At 40.7% G+C, this 18,198-nt stretch overlaps 1 pseudogene; it reads right to left on the bottom strand.

The window, feature by feature from the left end:
* Positions 1–18,198, bottom strand: part of LOC136398426 (large ribosomal subunit protein uL4 pseudogene) — a 51,460-nt pseudogene that overhangs the window by 9,883 nt on the left and 23,379 nt on the right.

Here is an 18,198-nt window from a genome sequence, read left to right as displayed (position 1 = left end):
AAACCCAGACAAAGAAAGACAAGTGGGGCAGCCATTTTCCCCGATACCCTGGTTGGTGCACGCAGATAGTGGGCGAGAGATTCCTTCCAAAGCCCCGGGAGTGGGCGCCTGTGTTATCCCACAGAGAGGCAGAGTCAGAGGCCTTTGTGTGGGCCGAAAGCGGAATCTCCGGCTGCCCCAGCACCCTGAAAAAGCAGCGCACGGGGACGGAGCGAGAGCCAATTCCAACACTGGAACTTTTCCGTGCGGGTGGGGGTTTCACTAAGAGTGTGAGACTGCAGCCTGATATCCTGGTCTGCGCATGCAGATAGTGAGCGAGAGTTTCCTCCAAGCGCCCCGGAAGAGGGCGCCCACCTGGGTTACCGGACAGAGTGGCAGAGCCAGAGGTCTTTGAGTGGGCGGAAGCCCCGCCTGATTATGCTAGCAGCTCTGACTGACTGAGCCTTACCCAGAGCCCTGTGCTGAGTGCGAATAGAGTGGGGAGTTGCCAGCTCTTTGAGCCTCTTACTATCCAGGCAGAGGCAGCAGCAACCCCATAGCTGGATTATCAGGCTACTAATTGAGGAAGGAAAGACTAGGAGAAAGGCTCCAGGACTCTCTCACTGGTGGAGCCTATAAATGCTAATGAGCCTCGATTGCCAACGAGACTAAAGCACAATACATGACATCGCCATAGAGACTTATCAACTGCAAACCTCTACCTGAGCGTGCCAAAGGGGCAGAACCCAGGGTACAGAGTCACCGACCAGGAAGAGGGAGAGAAAAGAAAAAGCAAGAAGATAACCTCTCAAAATCAAGAATAATCCGCAGACTTTATAACCTATCCCATTTTATTATATTTGTTCGTTTGTTTCTCTTATCTTCATTCTTGATTTTTTTTTTCCTCCTCCAATTTGGTCATTTAACTCTCTGCTGGTCTTACTCTCTCCTCTCCTTCAACTACACTACCCATAAGTGTTACATCTCCCATTATCCTTTCTTTCCTCTTCCTTTCTCTCTATGAGGGTTGCACTATAAAACCCTTAACTCTCTCTCTCTCTCTCTCCTCTTTTTTCTTTTTTCTTCTTTTAGTGGTTCCCACTTTTTTTTTCTCTCTCTCTCTTTCTTTTCTCCCTCTATATAAGTTTCTTCCTTTCTCCTTTATGTCTCCTCTCATTCAAACCTCAATAACAAACAAATTATCTTATCTGGGACTCAAACTTATGTTTGTGGCATTTTGGGGAGTTTTTACTTCACCTTTTTAACTCACTAGCAGTGCTCCCATCCCTGGCTCTCCATTTTATCTAGTTCTTGTTCCACTAAATACAATAGTAATTTTTTCATTTGTCCCTCCATTTTCCTGTTTCCCTCTTATTCCTCTCATCATAACTCTTAGTCAACCAACACCTAAAAGCAAATCATTTTATTCTTGACCCAAATTTTTTCCTTATTTGCTTTTTGTGGATCCATATCCGCTTTTTTTTTTTTTTTTTGCCCCTTTATTACTTTTCCCCAATTCAGGCCCTCCATTACAGGCATTGTTTGTTCTATTTAGTACAATATAATTCACAGTTCACCACAAGATTTTCTCAAGAAAGAGGGGAGAGGAGAGGAGAGGAAAAAAAGGGGGGGAATAATTTCCTTTTTTTTAAATTTTCATTTTATTTTATTTTTCTTTATTTCATTATTAATTTTTTTTAAAAAAACTCTTTGATTTTTTATTTATTTTTTTAAACTTTTTATTCTTTATTAAATCTCATTAATACTATCAACAAAACCACCCTCAGATGCCATTAAGGAAGAGAAAATCGAATATCATGGATACAAAAGAAAGGGAGGTAACACAGATAGATGAGGAAAAATCTATGGAGAAAAAATTTAATATATTGGAAACCTTGGAGCTAAATGACAGAGAATTTAAGATAGAAATCCTGAAACTACTCAGAGATATACAAGAAAACACAGAAAGGCAATTTAGGGAGCTCAGAAAACAACTCAATGAACACAAAGAATATATTTCCAAGGAAATTGAAACTATAAAAACAAATCAAACAGAGATGAAAAACTCAATTCACGAGCTGAAAAATGAGGTAACAAGCTTAGCTAATAGAACAGGCCAGATAGAAGAGAGGATTAGTGAAATAGAAGATAAGCAACTTAAGGCACAACAGAGAGAAGAAGAAAGAGACTCAAAAATTTTAAAAAATGAGATAGCCCTACAAGAATTATCTGACTCCATCAAAAAGAATAACATAAGAATAATAGGTATATCAGAGGGAGAAGAGAGAGAGAATGGAATGGAGAACATAAACAAGTAATAGATGAGAACTTCCCAAGCCTGTGGAAAGAACTAAAGCCTCAAATTCAAGAAGCAAACAGAACTCCGAGTTTTCTTAACCCAAACAAACCTCTCCAAGGCACATCATAATGAAATTGGCACAAACCAACGGCAAAGAAAAAATTCTCAAGGCAGCCAGGGAAAAGAAGAATACAACATATAAAGGAAGGCCCATTAGATTATTATCAGATTTCTCAGCAGAAACTCTACAAGCTAGAAGAGAGTGGACCCTAATATTTAAAGTCCTGAAAGAGAGGAACTTTCAGCCACGAATACTATACCCATCAAAGCTATCCTTCAAATATGAAGGAGAAATAAAAACATTCACAGATACAGAAAAGATGAGGGAATTTATCATCAGAAAACCCCCACTCCAGGAATTACTAAAGAGGGTTCTCCAATCAGATACAAAGAACGAAAAAAAACAAAGCCACAAGTAAAAGCTCCAAGAAGAACACAATAAAACCAAATTTAAACTGTGACAACAATAAAAAGAAAGGGAGGGAGAGGATGGAGATTAACAGTAGCAAAGGACGATGGAGTGCAAAAGTACTCACAAAATAGTGCGCTACAATGAACAGGGTAGGAACCCTTTTCATTACTTAAAGGTAACCACCATTGAAAAAACCACCACAGAAGCACATGAGATAAAAAGGAACAGAGTCTAAGGAAATAAAGGATTTTCTCTTCTTTAAAAAATTTGTTTTATTCATTGTGTTTTTCTTTTATATAGGATTTTTAAAGGTAACAATCATTATCATTGTAGCCACAGAATGAGAAGAGTTTGAGAGGAGGACTGAAAATGTATTTTTTTTAAAATAGCTGAAAACTTCCCTAACTTGGCAAGAAACATAAACCTACAAAATCAAGAAGTTGAACAAATATCAAATAAAATAGACCCAAAGAAATCCAGTCCAAGACCTATGACAAGTCCAAACTTTTGAAAACTGTAAACAAAGAAAATACCTTGAAAGTGGCCAGAGAGAAATGACACGTTAAAGGGAAACACAAATACTAATTACAGCAGATTTCTCACCTGAATCTGAAGCACCAGAAGGAAGTGACACAACAGTGTTCAAGTACTAAAAAGAATTGTCAAGCCAGTATCCTCTGTCTGGTGAAAAAAATTTTTTTCTCACTGCCTTTGATAAGGTTTTTATTTAAAATTAGCTGTTCAAAGTAATTTGACCTTTATTCAGTTTAACATAAAGTTTAACAAATTTAACTTTATGTCACAGGCTTCTTCTGTGGTGGGTTTCCTTTCTGTGGGCTTCCTCTCAGCTGTTAGTTTCTTGATGGCTGCAGTCTTTTTCCCCACTAAAGGCTTCTTCTGCTTTATATAAACCAACAGACTTCTTCCCTCTCTTTCCTACTACCCACTTCTTGTCTGGAACAGCCTTCTCGTCTGATTTGGCTTCTAGCCTTGCTGCTGCATTATCCACAGAGAGCTTGTGGTTCTTGGCCTAACAAAGATTGGTGTTCTGGCACAAGGTCTTTGCATACAGGTTTAGCTTCAAAGTGAATCACAGATTTTTCAGTGGATTCTTCTTCAGGACTCTGTGATGAATCTTTTTATGTGGTGCTTGGAGGGCTCTTAAGAACTCTGTGGTTTTCAAGATTCTGCAAAGGTCTGTATTGAGTATCTTGTGCATGGGAGGCAGCTTTACACCAACTGCCATACAGATTGTGTAACTTGGCAGAAAGCACTTTCCGTCCAAATGAAGGAACAGCCCACATGCCCAGTAGGAGCAAGTTTTAAAATGTTCAATTTGCTTACAATAAGCAGTGTAATTCCAGAGATGTTTCTGAAGGCTTCGATGATACCATTGTCCTCATTGTAGATGGTGCAAGGTCCCTGCACTGGATATGACCATAGTTTTTCATTTTGCCCTTGCCAGTTCTCTTTCAATGAGAGTCATAGACCGTCTTGGTATCATTCTAGGCTTTAAGTATCTTAAGGAGCAAAATAGCCTATTGGTCTTCTTGTGGCCTTCCAATTTTATCTTCAGCCACCAAAGGAAGTTCAGGAACTTCCAGACATGACCAGTGCTGGTGAGGCCAAGGAAGTCAGGGCAGAACAGAGGGTATATTCCTTCTGTGTTGTGTTAACTCTGCAGTGCCAATGGCACTAGGTTTTGGTTGGTGCAAATGTGCAGTCCCCACAGGCATATGTCCAAAAGCACCCTGGCCAGAACAATAGTTCTCCCACCTGGAACTCTGGGAATTCAAGCCACAGTTCTGCCAGGACCCTAAGACTCAGTACTGGTTTGATGACCTGCCAATTTATTGACAGCATAGGGCTATCGTTTTTGCACAAGTTGGTATAAACAAATTTCACAAAATATGATTGAATGGGGACCTTGAACACAGCAGGCAAAGTGACAATTTTGCCAGATAATTCCCTTTCTTCAGAGTACATTGATATCAGTGGCCATGCTCCTCTCAAGCTGGCGGCTCCCACAGGAAAAAGAATATTATTATTTTTTGTGTGTGTGACAGAGACAGAAAGAGGGACAGATAGGGACAGACAGATAGGAAGGTTGAGAGATAAGAAGCATCAATTCTTTGTTACGGCACCTTAATTGTTCATTGATTGCTTTCTCATATGTGCCTTGACCGGGGAGTTACTGCAGACTGAGTGACCCCTTGCTCAAGCCAGTGACCTTGGATTCAAGCTGGTGAGCTGTGCTCTAACCAGATGAGCCTGCGCTCAAGCCGGGCAACCTCGGGGTTTCGAACCTGGGCCCTCTGGGTCCCAGTCCAACACTCTATCCACTGCACCACCACCTGGTCAGGCAAAAGGATATTATTCTTTAATAATAAATAGGAAATCAAGATATCCTCAGATGAATGAAAACTAAGAGAATTTGTCACAAGCATACCTACCAAAAGCAATGTTTTCTAAACAGAAGGAAAATAATAAAAGTATTACACTTGTAGCATCAAGAAGAAAGCAATAATACATTAAGCAAAAATATTAGTATATACAATAGACTTTCCTTCTCAGTGTTTTCTAAATTTATAAATTAACACTGAAAGCAAAAACTATAATAACCATGTTTGATGTGGTTCTAAATGTATGTAGAATATGTATGTTGACATAGATCGTCCAAACCTATAGAGAATTTTTATAAAACTTATTTGAATCAAACAGAAGATATACATAGAAGCAAGATCTCAACAGCTGAGGATAAATGCCACCAAGAAAATTACAGTCCACAGCTTCTTTTATGCATTTTTAAGAAGGGAATGTAAGAAAGATTACATGAAAGTAGAAGAAAGCAAGGCCAGAATCAGATTACAGGTTAAGATTATGTGTTATCTTGAGGGTGGCAGGCTTTAGTAAGAGAGGCTTAAAAAGATGCACTTAGTCTGACTTGTGGTGGCGCAGTGGATAAAGCATCGACCTGGAATGCTGAGGTCACCGGTTCGAAACTCCCGGCTTGCCAGGTCAAGGCACATATGAGAAACAGTAAACAACTAAAGTGAAGCAACTATGAGTTGCTGCTTCTCTCACTCTCTCTCTAAAAATCAATAAATCAAACCTTAAAAAAAAAAAAAGAGGCATTTTAGCCTGACTGGTGCTGGTGCAGTGGATAGAGCATCGACCTGGGACACTGCACTATGAGGTCCTTTTGAAACCATGAGTCACCGGCTATAGCACATAGCACAGGCTCATGGGCTCATCAACATGAGCCCCCAAGGTCACTGTTTCAATTTGAGCCCCCCCCCCCCCCATCAAGGCACCTATGAGAAGCAACCAAGAGCAACTAAAGAGACACAACTGCAGGTTGATGTTTCTCATTTCTCTCCCTTCCTGTTCATGTCTCTCTCACAACAACAAAAAAGAGGCATTTCAAAGGTGTGTTAATCTAGATGTGCAGAAACAACGGACAGGGCTTGCTTAAGGCAAAGATAAACCTTTTACTAAAGAAGTTATATGCCTGGAACAGGACTACCCACCATGACCTGCCCAGTTAGGAATTTATGATCAGATCATCCTATAAAGTTATTTTCCATAGAACCTTTCTTTGTCCACAGTATTTAAGACAACAATTATATTATAAACAGAGGAAAAAGATGTAAATGAAAGTAAGGTTTTATACTTACTTATTAAAATGACACAAGTAGGTTGTGATAAGTATGCATAATGTAATACTGTTGGTCAAATAAGTTTATAAAATATGATTTTTATATTTGCTCGCCTATATTTTCCATTGGGGGCTGGACAGAGCCAGGTGTATGTGGTCTGTGAAATCACAAATTACCTTCCTGCTTGGGAAGGGCCATTGTTTTGCTAATGTTTGCTGGAGGAGAGGTTTTCATGCCAGAAAGTTTTGAAAAAAGCAGAGAAAGAAAAGAAACCATGTTTGCAGAGTGAGAGAGAGAGAGAATGCAGAGTGCTGAGGAAGAAGCCATATTGGCAGGGAAAGAGAAGGTGTGCAGATGGGGAACCAGAGGTAAGGGGCTTTTGCGAGCTCCACTGAGACTGGTGGGGCCTTTGATTCTAGGAGAAACCAGAGAAGATTCTCCTGGTTGTGGAACCAGAGAATATGTCAGGAGCTTTGGGAACCCTGAGTGAGAGGAAAGTGTTTTCCCTGTGTGTTGCTCGTTGGCCAGTGCAAGACTTTAATAAAAGAATGGCCCATTTTTTGGCTCCACTGTTTCTTTACCATCTGTCCGAATCTAATGAGAACTTGCATGTTCATGACCACGACGACGGCCAAGACTACTGGCCATACAAATACCTGGAGCCACCAGTAAGAAACTAAACAGCCTGACCAGGCAGTGGCACAATGGATACAATGTCGGACTGGGATGCAGAGGACCCAGGTTCAAAACCCCGTGGTCACCAGCTTGAGCATGTGCTTATCCGGCTCAAGTGTAGTCTCATCTGGCTTGAGTGTGGGCTCACTAGTTTGAGTGCAGGGTAGCTGGCTTGAGTGTGGGATCCTACACATGACCCCATGGTCACTGGCTTAAGCCCAAAGGTCACTGGCTTGAGCAGGGGGTCACTTGCTCTGCTGTAGCCCCTTCTCCCATCAAGGCATATATGAGAATGCAGTCCATGAACTACTAAGGTACTGCAACAAAGAATTAATGCTTCTCATCTCTTCCTTCCTGTCTGTCTGTCTCTATCTGTCCCTCTCTCTGTCTCTCTCTCTGTCTCTCTCTCTCTCTCTATCTCTGTCACAAAAAAGTAAAAAAGAAAACTAAAGATAAAATTTAAAAATACTATAGATAAGGTGGAAATGGGGAGTTATTCTTTAAATGGTAGAGTTCATGTTTGGGTTGATAAAAACGTTCTGGAAATGGATAGTAGAGATGGTTGCACAACATTGTGAATGTATTTAGTGCCATTAAATTGTACACTTAAAATGGTTAAAATGGCAAATATTATCTTATGTGTATTTTACCAAAATTTTAAAAATAGGTAATAAAAATGGTAATTAAAAATCTACATTGGCCCTGGTCTGGTGGTTCAGTGGATGGAGCATTGTCCTGACCCAAAGATCATGGGTTTTATCCCTGGTCAGGGCATGTAGAAGAAACAATCAATTAGTTCATAACTAAATAGAACAACTAAGTGGAACAAGGAGTCGATGCTTCTCTCTCTCCCTCTCTCTCTCTCTTCCTCTCTCTTTCTCTCAAATCAATGAAAAAACTAAAAAAAAACAAAAACCTATATAGGTGGTGGTCATTTTGCAATATAAAAGTTTACCAAATCAACACATTATACACCTTAAATTTTTTTTTCTTTTTGTATTTTTCTGAAGAGAGAAGCAGGGAGGCAGAGAGACTCCTGTATGCGCCAACCGGGATCCACCTGGCATGCCCACTAGGGGGCGATGCTCTGCCCATCTGGGGCATTGCTCTGTTGCCCAGTAACAAGCAATTCTTAGTGCCTGAGGCAGAGGCCATGGAGCCATCCTCAGCACCCTGGCCAACTTTGCTCCAATGGAGCCTCAGCTGCAAGAGGGAAAGAGAGAGATAGAGAAAAAGAAGGGTGGGAAGAGTGGAGAAGCAGATGGGCACTTCTCCTCTGTGCCCTGGCCAGGAATCAAACCCAGGACTTCCACATGCCGGGCCAACACTATACACCTTAAACTTACACAATGTTATATGTCAATTATAAAGGCTAGTGAAAAATACAATAGCATGAATGAAAAAAAAGGGAGTCTCTGGAAAGTAACTTCACAGGGGGATCTGGTCATAATTCCAAACTGGGTGGATCATGGGTAGTCATGCCTCAGGCATATAATGTTGTAATAAAAGGTTTATCTTTGCCCTAAGCAAGCCTGTTCATGACTTCTGTGCATCTAGGCCAGTGGTTCTAGAAGATTTCCAGGTGCACCTTATGGTATTCCAGAGAAATGTGTGCCTGTTGGGGACCAAAACACCAACAGGGTTTTTGGAGTTTAGATTTTGGGGGGACAGAGGTGTGGGGAATTGGCTGTAAGCTGACAGTCTGCCCAACCCCCACCTCACTCACCTGATTAGGTTGCAAAAGGCTGTTAAGCTGTGGTGCAGGATTGTTTACACTACCCCCCCCACACACCGTGTTCCCCAGAAAGACTGGAGGCAAGTTTCTTCTATCCTTTGTTTGGTGTAAAGTTAAGATGATATGTATGGTGGTGATTTTCTGCACTTGGAAAATTCTTGGGTTGCCTTGGAAACATGATCAAAGATCTCATTGATTTGCTAATGGCCCACTTTGCCCTATAAATAAAACAAGATGCGGTTTTGGGGTGTGCTTTGTTCTTGCCAACAGCAATTACAGGGCCCTCCCAACACCATATTTTCTTTTTTCTTTTTTTTTTTTTTTTTGTATTTTTCTGAAGCTAGAAACCGGGAGAGACAGTCAGACAGACTCCCGCATGTGCCCGACCGGGATCCACCTGGCACGCCCACCAGGGGGCGACACTCTGCCCACCAGGGGGCGATGCTCTGCCCCTCCGGGGCGTCGCTCTGCCGCGACCAGAGCCACTCTAGTGCCTGGGGCAGAGGCCAAGGAGCCATCCCCAGCGCCCGGGCCATCTTTGCTCCAGTGGAGCCTCCGCTGCGGGAGGGGAAGAGAGAGACAGAGAGGAAGGAGAGGGGGAGGGGTGGAGAAGCAAATGGGCGCTTCTCCTGTGTGCCCTGGCCAGGAATCAAACCCGGGACTTCCACACGCCCAGCCGATGCTCTACCACTGAGCCAACCGGCCAGGGCCCGTATTTTCTTAATTACGTACCATTCCCACTCGGGACCTGGAATTTCTAAATCTGCTGTTCGCGGCATGTGCCCAGATATAAAAATAAATATAGTTACGCTATTATACCATTTCATTACGGAAATACCGCTCCTTTTGTTAACACATCATTATTATATATATTATTAACACATCATTATATTATTTTCAGATAAATACACCCAAATAAAATGGATACATTTATCAAAAAGAAGCGTGATATTGAAGAATCCGATTCTGGAAGTGAACAAAAGTTAAGTGTAAATAAAATAGGACTTGAAGGCTGATGGGCAGAATTTAATTTAGAGCATTTTCCATCACTTAACATTGAACAATACGATTGGAGTAGAAACTCATTCATGGAAGCTTCAAGTGATTTTGGTTTAATATTAACAGAAGAAGAAGAACTGGCAGCTATATCCACTGATCATGGATTGATGATTAAACATAAGGAATTGTCTGTTGAAGCCTTTTGGATTTCTATAAAGGAAGAATATGTGGCAATATCTAAAAAAGCTTTGAACATTTTACTACAAATTTCAACATCCTATTTATGTAAATTAGGATTTTCTACCCTCAACACAATTAAGAGTAAAAAGAGAGGAATTCTTCAATGTATTGACGAGGAAATGAGAGTTTGCCTTTCAAATATATGCCCAAACATTGAAGAAATCATTAGGACACATCAGGCTCATGTTTCTCATAAACACAAGAATGGAAAAACTTAACACATTTGTGCCGGGACCTGCCGAATTTACTAAATCTTACTAAGAATGTATCTATAAATATAAAAAGATAACTTTTTTGTCTTTTTTTCATTTTTTAACCCCTTTTTTTACGAATTCTAAAAAGCATAACTCAAAAAATGTAACATAAAAATGTTTTTTAATGTCAGAATAAATTTAATTTTGTCATATTTATTTCACTTAATTACCATAAAAGCACGCTTGGACTTTATTTTTTTCTTTAATATTTGACTTAATTATTATAACGTATTTCTCAGAAATTTGTATATAGTGTGCCTACAATTATTTAGGATTTTAAATGCACCCCGACTTCAAAAAGTTTGAGAACCACTGATCTAGGCTAATAAACCTTTGAAATAACCTGTAACCACCATCAAGAGAGCACATACTCTTGTTAACTATCCTGTAATCCAGCTCCCACCTTGCTTTCTCTCACCTCCATGTACTCTCTTTTACATTCCCATTTTAATTTGAGTGCATAAAAGAAGCTGCAAAACTGTTATTCTCAGCAGCATTTGGGGTCTTGTTGCCTGCTGTATGTCATCAGTTTTGCTCAAATGATCTCAAAAATTCTCTAAAGATTTGGACATTTCTTATGTCCATAATAGATAAATCAAGATAAGATTCTTTAAAAATGTCCAAGTAACCTACAAGATGGCACGAGATAAGAAACTAAGGAGCCTGATCAGGCGGTGGTGCAGTGGATAGAGCATCAGACTGGGACGTGGAAGACCCAGGTTCGAGACCCCGAGGTCTCCAGCTTGAGCGCAGGCTCATCTGTTTGAGCAAGGCTCACCAGCTTAAGCCCAAGGTCGCTGGCTTGAGCAAGGGGTCACTCGGTCTGCTGTAGCCCCCTCGGTAAAGGCACATATGAGAAAAAGACAATCAATGAACAACTAAGGTGCCACAATGAAGAACTGATGCTTCTCATCTCTCTCCCTTCATGTCTGTCTGTCCCTATCTGTCCCTCTGTCTGAGGGACACACACACACAAAAAAAACTAAGGAAATGAAAAACAAAAAGAACACATAAAAAAATATACACTGCTCACAAAATTTAGGGGATCACAGAATGTGCATATACTCCAGTACTTTCAATCTTTTGTATAGTGCATTTTCACCAATGAAATAAAAGTTGGTTTTGCATCTTATTTGAATAATTGAACACTTTGTTTGACTTGTCATTAGCTTTCCTGATGTTCTTGTTTAATAAAAAAAAAAAAATCAGCCTGACTAGGTGGTGGCACAGTGGACATAGCGTCGGACTGGAACGCAGAGGACCCACATTTGAATCCCTGAAGTTGCTGGCTTGAGCAGGGGCTCGCCAACTTGAACATGGGTTCACTGGCTTAAGTGTGGGATCATAGACATGACCCCATGGTTGCTGGCTTGAGCCCAAGGTCACTAGCTTGAGCAAGGGGTCACTCACTCTGCTATAGTCCCCCAATCAAGGCACATATGAGAAAGCGATCAATGAGCAACTAAGGAGACTAAGGAGCCACAATGAAGAATTGATGCTTCTCACCTCTCTCCCTTCCTGCCTGTCTGTCCCTGTCTGTCCCTCTCTGTGTCTCTCTCTCTCTGTCTCTTTCACACACACACAAAAAAATCAAATGCTTCTCTTTTTTTATCACTTCATATTTATTTTGAAATATCCCCCAATTTTTGTGAGCAGTATATGGCAGCAGACTTAAACTCTAACATATCAATAGTTACATGAAATGTAAATGATCTAAGGACACCAATTAAAAGATGAGGTTGGCAGAGTGGATTAAAAAACATGACCTATAATCAAATGTGAAAATAATTTGGAGATGTTTTCTCTGAACATATGTACCCTGACTTATCAATGTCACCCCATTAAAATTAATAAAAAAAACAACCTAACTATATGATGTCTACAATAAGCTTATTTCAAATATAATTTTAAAAAGCCGGTTGATTGTAAAATAATCTTAAAAAACTTATACAAAAATTAAAAAGAAAAAGGAAAAGCTATATTAATATCACATAAAAAAGAAGAGCAAAGAAAATTACCAGAAATAAGATGTGTACTATATCCTGACCAGGCAGTGGCTCAGTGGATAGAGCATTGAGTATTGGCCTGTGACACTGAGGATCCAGGTTCAAAACCCCAAGGTCATCAGCTTGAGCATGGACTCATCTGACTTGAGGGCGCGGTCACCAGCTTGAGGGTAGAATCATAGACATGACCCCAAAGTTGCTGGCTTGAAGTCCAAGGTCACTGGCTTGAGCCCAAGATTGCTGGCTTGAGCAAGGGGTCACTGGCTCACCTGGAACCCCCCCACCCCCGGCCAAGGCACATATGATAAAGCAATCAATGAACAAATAAGATGCTGCAACTACAAGTTGATGCTTCTCATCTCTCTCCCTCCCATCTGTCTGTTCATTCTCTCACTTTAAAAAAAAAAAATTTTTTTAAAGATGGCTACTATATCATGTCAAAAGAGATATCCACCAAGAAGATATAGCAATTCAAAATATGGATGCACCACACACCAGAGCTTCAAAATATGTCAAATAAAAACTGTTAGAAGTCCTCTCTGGTTAGCTGAGCTGGTTAAAAGGTCTGATCTGTCAAGGTTGTGGGTTTGATTCCTGGGCACGTAAAAGAATCAACCAATGAATTTCATAAATAACTAACAACAAATCAGTGTTTCTCTCTCTCTCTCTCTCTCTCTCTCTCTCTCTCTCTCTCTCTCTCCTTTCTCTTTCTTCTTTCTAAAATCAATAAATAAAAAAAGCCTGACCAGGCGATGGCGCAGTGGATGGAGCATTGGACTGGGATGCAGAGGACCCAGGTCCGTGACCCCCAAGGTCACTGACTTGAGCGCAGGGTCATCTGGCTTGAGCAGAAAAAGAAAAAGCTCACCAGCTTGGACCCAAGGTTGCTGGCTCGAGCAGGGGGTTGCTCGGTCTGTTGAGGGCCTGCTGTCAAGGCACATACGAGAAAGCAATCAATGAACAATTAAGATGTCGCGATGAAAAACTGATGATTGATGTTTCTCATCTCTCTCTGTTCCTGTCTATCTGTCCCTCTCTCTGACTCTCTCTGTCCCTGTAAAAATAAATAAATAAATAAAATAAAAATTAAAAATAATAAAATAATAAAAAAACATTTTTAAAAACTGAGAGAACTAGAAGAAATAGATATATTCACAATAATTATTGAAGACTTCAACACCCCTCTCTCAGCAATTGACAGTACAACTAGACATAAAATTAATAAGGATATAAAAGAACTCAACACCACGAACAGCCAGCAGGACATGATCAACATTTACAGAATATTCTACCCAATAACAGCAAAATACACAGTCTTATCAAGTGTCCATGGAGCATATACCAATATTGATTGTATCTTCAGCCATAAAACAATTTTCACTAAATTTAAAAGCATACTGAGTGTATTGTCCAAGCATAAAGAAATCAAAATAGAAATACATTGTTGGGGACCAAATAAATAAACAGGGTATTTTTGCAATCTGGACAGAGGTGCTGAACCCAAACCCCACCTCATTTGCCTAGTTAACAAAGAGCTACACATGATTCTCATTTGTCTCACCCATGTTCTCCGGAGGAGGCTGGAAGCTAGTTTCTTATTAGTGTAAAGAGACTTGAATGGTATGGTGGGGGTTGTCTTTGAGTTGCCTTGGAAACTTAATTGAATTGCTGATGGACCACATTTTTTCTATGAATAAAAGTGATGTGCTTCTGGGAGCACGGACGTTACAGCTAAGGAACAGTAGAGACTGTTTGCCATGGCGTCCTCCTGAACCCATCTGTATGTATATATCTTTAAGTCCCTGTCTATCATTTATTTTAATTCCATACCTTTTCCCATTCAGGACCCGGTATATACTTGTCATGGCTGGACCCTGACAATTAGCAACCATACATGTGGCATTTGAAAAAAGGAAAGAGGAGAGGTAATGGAACTCCCCAGAAGTGTGCACATGCAGTAAGTATAAAGCTTCTAGAGCTGGGGTCAGGAAACTTTTTAGCTAAGAGCCATGAACACCACATATTTTAAAATGTAATTCCGTAAGAGCCATACAATATGTTTAACACATTTACTTAAATGTGTGCATTTTATGTAAGACCAACACTTAAAGTACAATAAGTCTCTGAATTCTTTTTAATAACGTTGTTATGCGGATGCTAACCAATGATGAATAAAATACTTCTTACCATTAATGCAACTTCTGGTGCTGCATGGTTTTGCTGATGGCTTTGTAGTCTGGTTGATACATGGTGAGGTTAAGCTTCATGCAGGCGTTGAGACTTCCATCCATTAAACGTGATCGTAGGTTGGTCTTAACATTCTTTAGATGTGAGAAAGACTGCTCACATGCATACATAGAGCCAAACAGTGTCAGTACAGCAATACTCACACGCTGCAGTGTGTGATATGTGATGGGAAGCATGTTCCAAGTTTTGACAATCAGCTGGCCCGCGGGTTGAAGTTTTTTCATTTCTCCCCACTTGTGTTTGCTCGCCAACTCTGCTTGCTGTCGTGCAAGTCTTTCCAAATCTTCATTCAGTGACTTGAACTTATTCACCCACATGTCTGAGGTCTTCAGGTCAGCAGCTTGTAGCTCAAAATCTCTGATGGAGACACCGGGGGTGTAACTCAGGTCAGCGCTGTCCACTGCACACTCATGTGGAAGCGTGATGAACTTAAAAAAAAATGAGTGTGCTCACAAAATTCTCCAAAGCGTGCTTTGAATAACTGCAGGAGATTAGATGTGAAGCCTGCTAGCTGCTGGAGATCAAGATGTTGAGCAGGGTCACTTGCTGTGCATGCATCTTTAAACTCTCCCAGTTTTTCAAAGTGTAGTAAAAGACCTATTTCAATGTCGGCAATGAAGAGTTCTAGCTTGTTTTCAAATGCAAACACTGCTTGTTGAAGGGATAAGACTATATTTCCAACGCCTTGCATTTGCACATTGAGCTGGTTCAGATGTTCAGTCATGTCCACGAGATAGCAGAACTTCAGGAGCCACTCAGTGTTACCTAACTCAGGATGTTCGATGTTTTTCATTTCAAGAAAAGCCTGGATTTTGCGTAGACAAACCGCAAAACGGCTGACCACCTTCCCTCTTGACAACCAACGCACATTGATGTGCAGAAGCAGACCAGGATAATTATTCCCAACTTCATCCAGCAGTGTTTTAAAGTGGCGATCATTTAAAGCTCGGGCAACAGTAAAGTTGACCACCCGAATGACCAGAGACATCACCTCACCAAGCTGCTCACCACACATCTGAGCACAAAGCGCCTCCTGATGTAGGATGCAGTGAAAACTTAGGATGGGTCTCTTTTCATGTTCATGAAGAAGCGCTACGAATTCTCTGTTTTTCCCCACCATGCACAGAGCACCATCAGTACACATTGAAATAAGTTTATCCATCGGTAGATTTTTTTCTTTAGCGAATTCAGTTAAAGACTTGAATAAATCCTCCCCTCTTGTTGTCTCTTTCATAGGCAAAACAGCAAGACTTTCCTCATGTAGTGTGTCACCGACAGCATACCTTGCAATCACGCTGAACTGGGACAAATGGCTTACGTCTGTTGACTCATCCAAAGCGAGAGAAAAGAATGGTGCTGCATTTATGTCCTTCACTTGTGTTGCCTCAATTTGATTTGCCATCATGATAGTACAATCGTTAACAGTTCTTGCCAACAGAGGCATGTCTTTTATTTGTTTCATTATCTTGTCTTTATCTGAAAAGTCGTCAAAAAGTTCATTGGCAACATGAAGCATGAATGTTTTGGCATACTCCCCATCTATAAATGGCTTTTTGTTTCTCACAATTGCTAAAGCACCAGCAAAGCTAGCCGAATTCCAGTCATCTTGTAGAGTCCAAACACAGAGTTGCTGCTGACTAGCTTGCACTCTGCACAGTAGCTCTTGACATGCTTTCTTCCTGCTATCCCCCGCTGGATATTTCTATGCAAATGTAGTATGGTGTGTGTCAAAGTGCAGCTTTATATTTGACTGTTTCATCAATGCAATTTTATCATTGCATATTAGACATACTGCAGAACCTGCTCTCTCCACAAAGGCAAATTCCTCTGTCCATTCCTGCTGAAAGGTACAATACTCCTCATCTTTTTTTCTTTTAGCCATCTTCTTCATCAAAAGGATTTCTGCAATTAGCTAGCTGACTACTTGAGGGAAGTTTACTTCCTTACCTCACAATGACGACCCATGTACGTTACGCATTATTCAATAAAAATTTGGTATTGTCCCAGAGAACAGCTGTGATTGGCTCCAGCCACCCACAACCAAGAACATGAGCGGTAGGAAATGAATAGATTGTAATACATGAGAATGTTTTCTATTTTAACGTTATTATTTTTTTTAATTAAAAATTTGTGAGCCAGATGCAGCCATCAAAAGAGCCATATCTGGCTTGCGAGCCATAGGTTCCCTGACCCCTGTTCTAGAGAGTGAAGCTTTTAAATAGAGTTTGGTGAGAAAGTATAATAAATAATTTGGAAGAAAAATAAATATGGGAGTTGTAAGATCAAAAGTGAGGGACCTTTTTCTTTTTGTACAAATGTTTTTATTTGAGAAGAAACCGTTTGAACAGAATGAAGTAGAAACAGAAGAATGTAAATATGAGAAAAATGTAGAGCCTGAGAATAACTCGGGAGATGAGAATATCAGTTTTGGCCATTTTACACTTTGTGCCTCCGCAGCTCTCTGCTCCCAAAGTCTTTGTCTCTGACCCTTGGAGATCCCCACTCCAACAAGCTTTGGATCAGGCTTGAGATGCAGGGGAAAAAATGGAGGAATTCAGCAATATTAGGCAAAGTCTTGATGAGCAATATCAAGAATTTGTTTCACGGCTGATTTTGGCAGTTGAAAGAACAGTGATAGAAAAAGAAGTTTATATCAGTTTATATCAGAGTTTATATCATATAGTCCCACTGATGTTGGGACTTCATACATGCAAGGTCTAGCTTTTGCCACAGCCCTTAAGGTAAGGATTCCAAGAATTTTTGATAAAAGGCAGAACAAACAAAAGAAAGAAGGTCAGGGAAATACTTCTGCCTGTGAATCTTGTTTCCAATGCAGCGGCTGGGTTGGGCCCAGACTGGTGGAGGCTGCAGCCAAGAGGAAGGTAAAGCAGGAAGGTGGGCAGGGAAGCTTTCCCCACCTTGGTAAACTAGGTCTACCACTTGGCTGGGATTGAGATGGAGGCTTTCAGCGGCCCACGACTCAGCATGATTAGTCTAGGCTGCCAGTTGCAGCAGCTATTAGAATTTGAGCTTTAGTAAATAAAAAAACATAAGAGTTTGGGAAAATTACAGCTTTTTCCCATTATTTTCTTTCTATAAACTATCATTTTATTTCTTTCCTATTCTATGCCTGGAAAGAGGGCAAAGAGGGAGACTGTTTGGATATGCCTAAACAAAAATCTCATACGGCCGATTTGAGATTTTTCAAGAGATTTCTGTTTAGTATTTATCCTTATCATGTTCCTATTAAAATAGCCCTACATAAGATCAAGCAGGCCACATTCTAATCTCTAAAATCCTGAGTTTCACACTTGATTTGTGTAATTGTATGTGAAGTCTCTCTCTCTTTTTTTTTTTTTTTTTTGTATTTTTCTGAAGTTGGAAACGGGGAGACAGTCAGTCAGACTCCTGCATGCACCCGACCGGAATCCACCCAGCATGCCCACCAGGAGGTGATGCTCCACCCATCTGGGCCATTGCTCTGTTGCAACCAGAGCCATTCTAGTGCCTGAGGCAGAGGCCTTAGAGCCATCCTCAGCGCCCGGGCCAACTTTGCTCCAATGGAGCCTTGGCTGCGGGAGGGGAAGAGAGAGGCAGAGAGGAAGGAGAGGGGGAGGGGTGGAGAAGCAGATG

This window comes from Saccopteryx leptura, chromosome 3 (genome assembly GCF_036850995.1).
Source record: "Saccopteryx leptura isolate mSacLep1 chromosome 3, mSacLep1_pri_phased_curated, whole genome shotgun sequence".
NCBI lineage: Eukaryota > Metazoa > Chordata > Mammalia > Chiroptera > Emballonuridae > Saccopteryx > Saccopteryx leptura.
The sequence above is the reverse complement of the archived record's forward strand: the minus strand, read 5'-3'. Positions and strand labels throughout refer to the sequence as shown.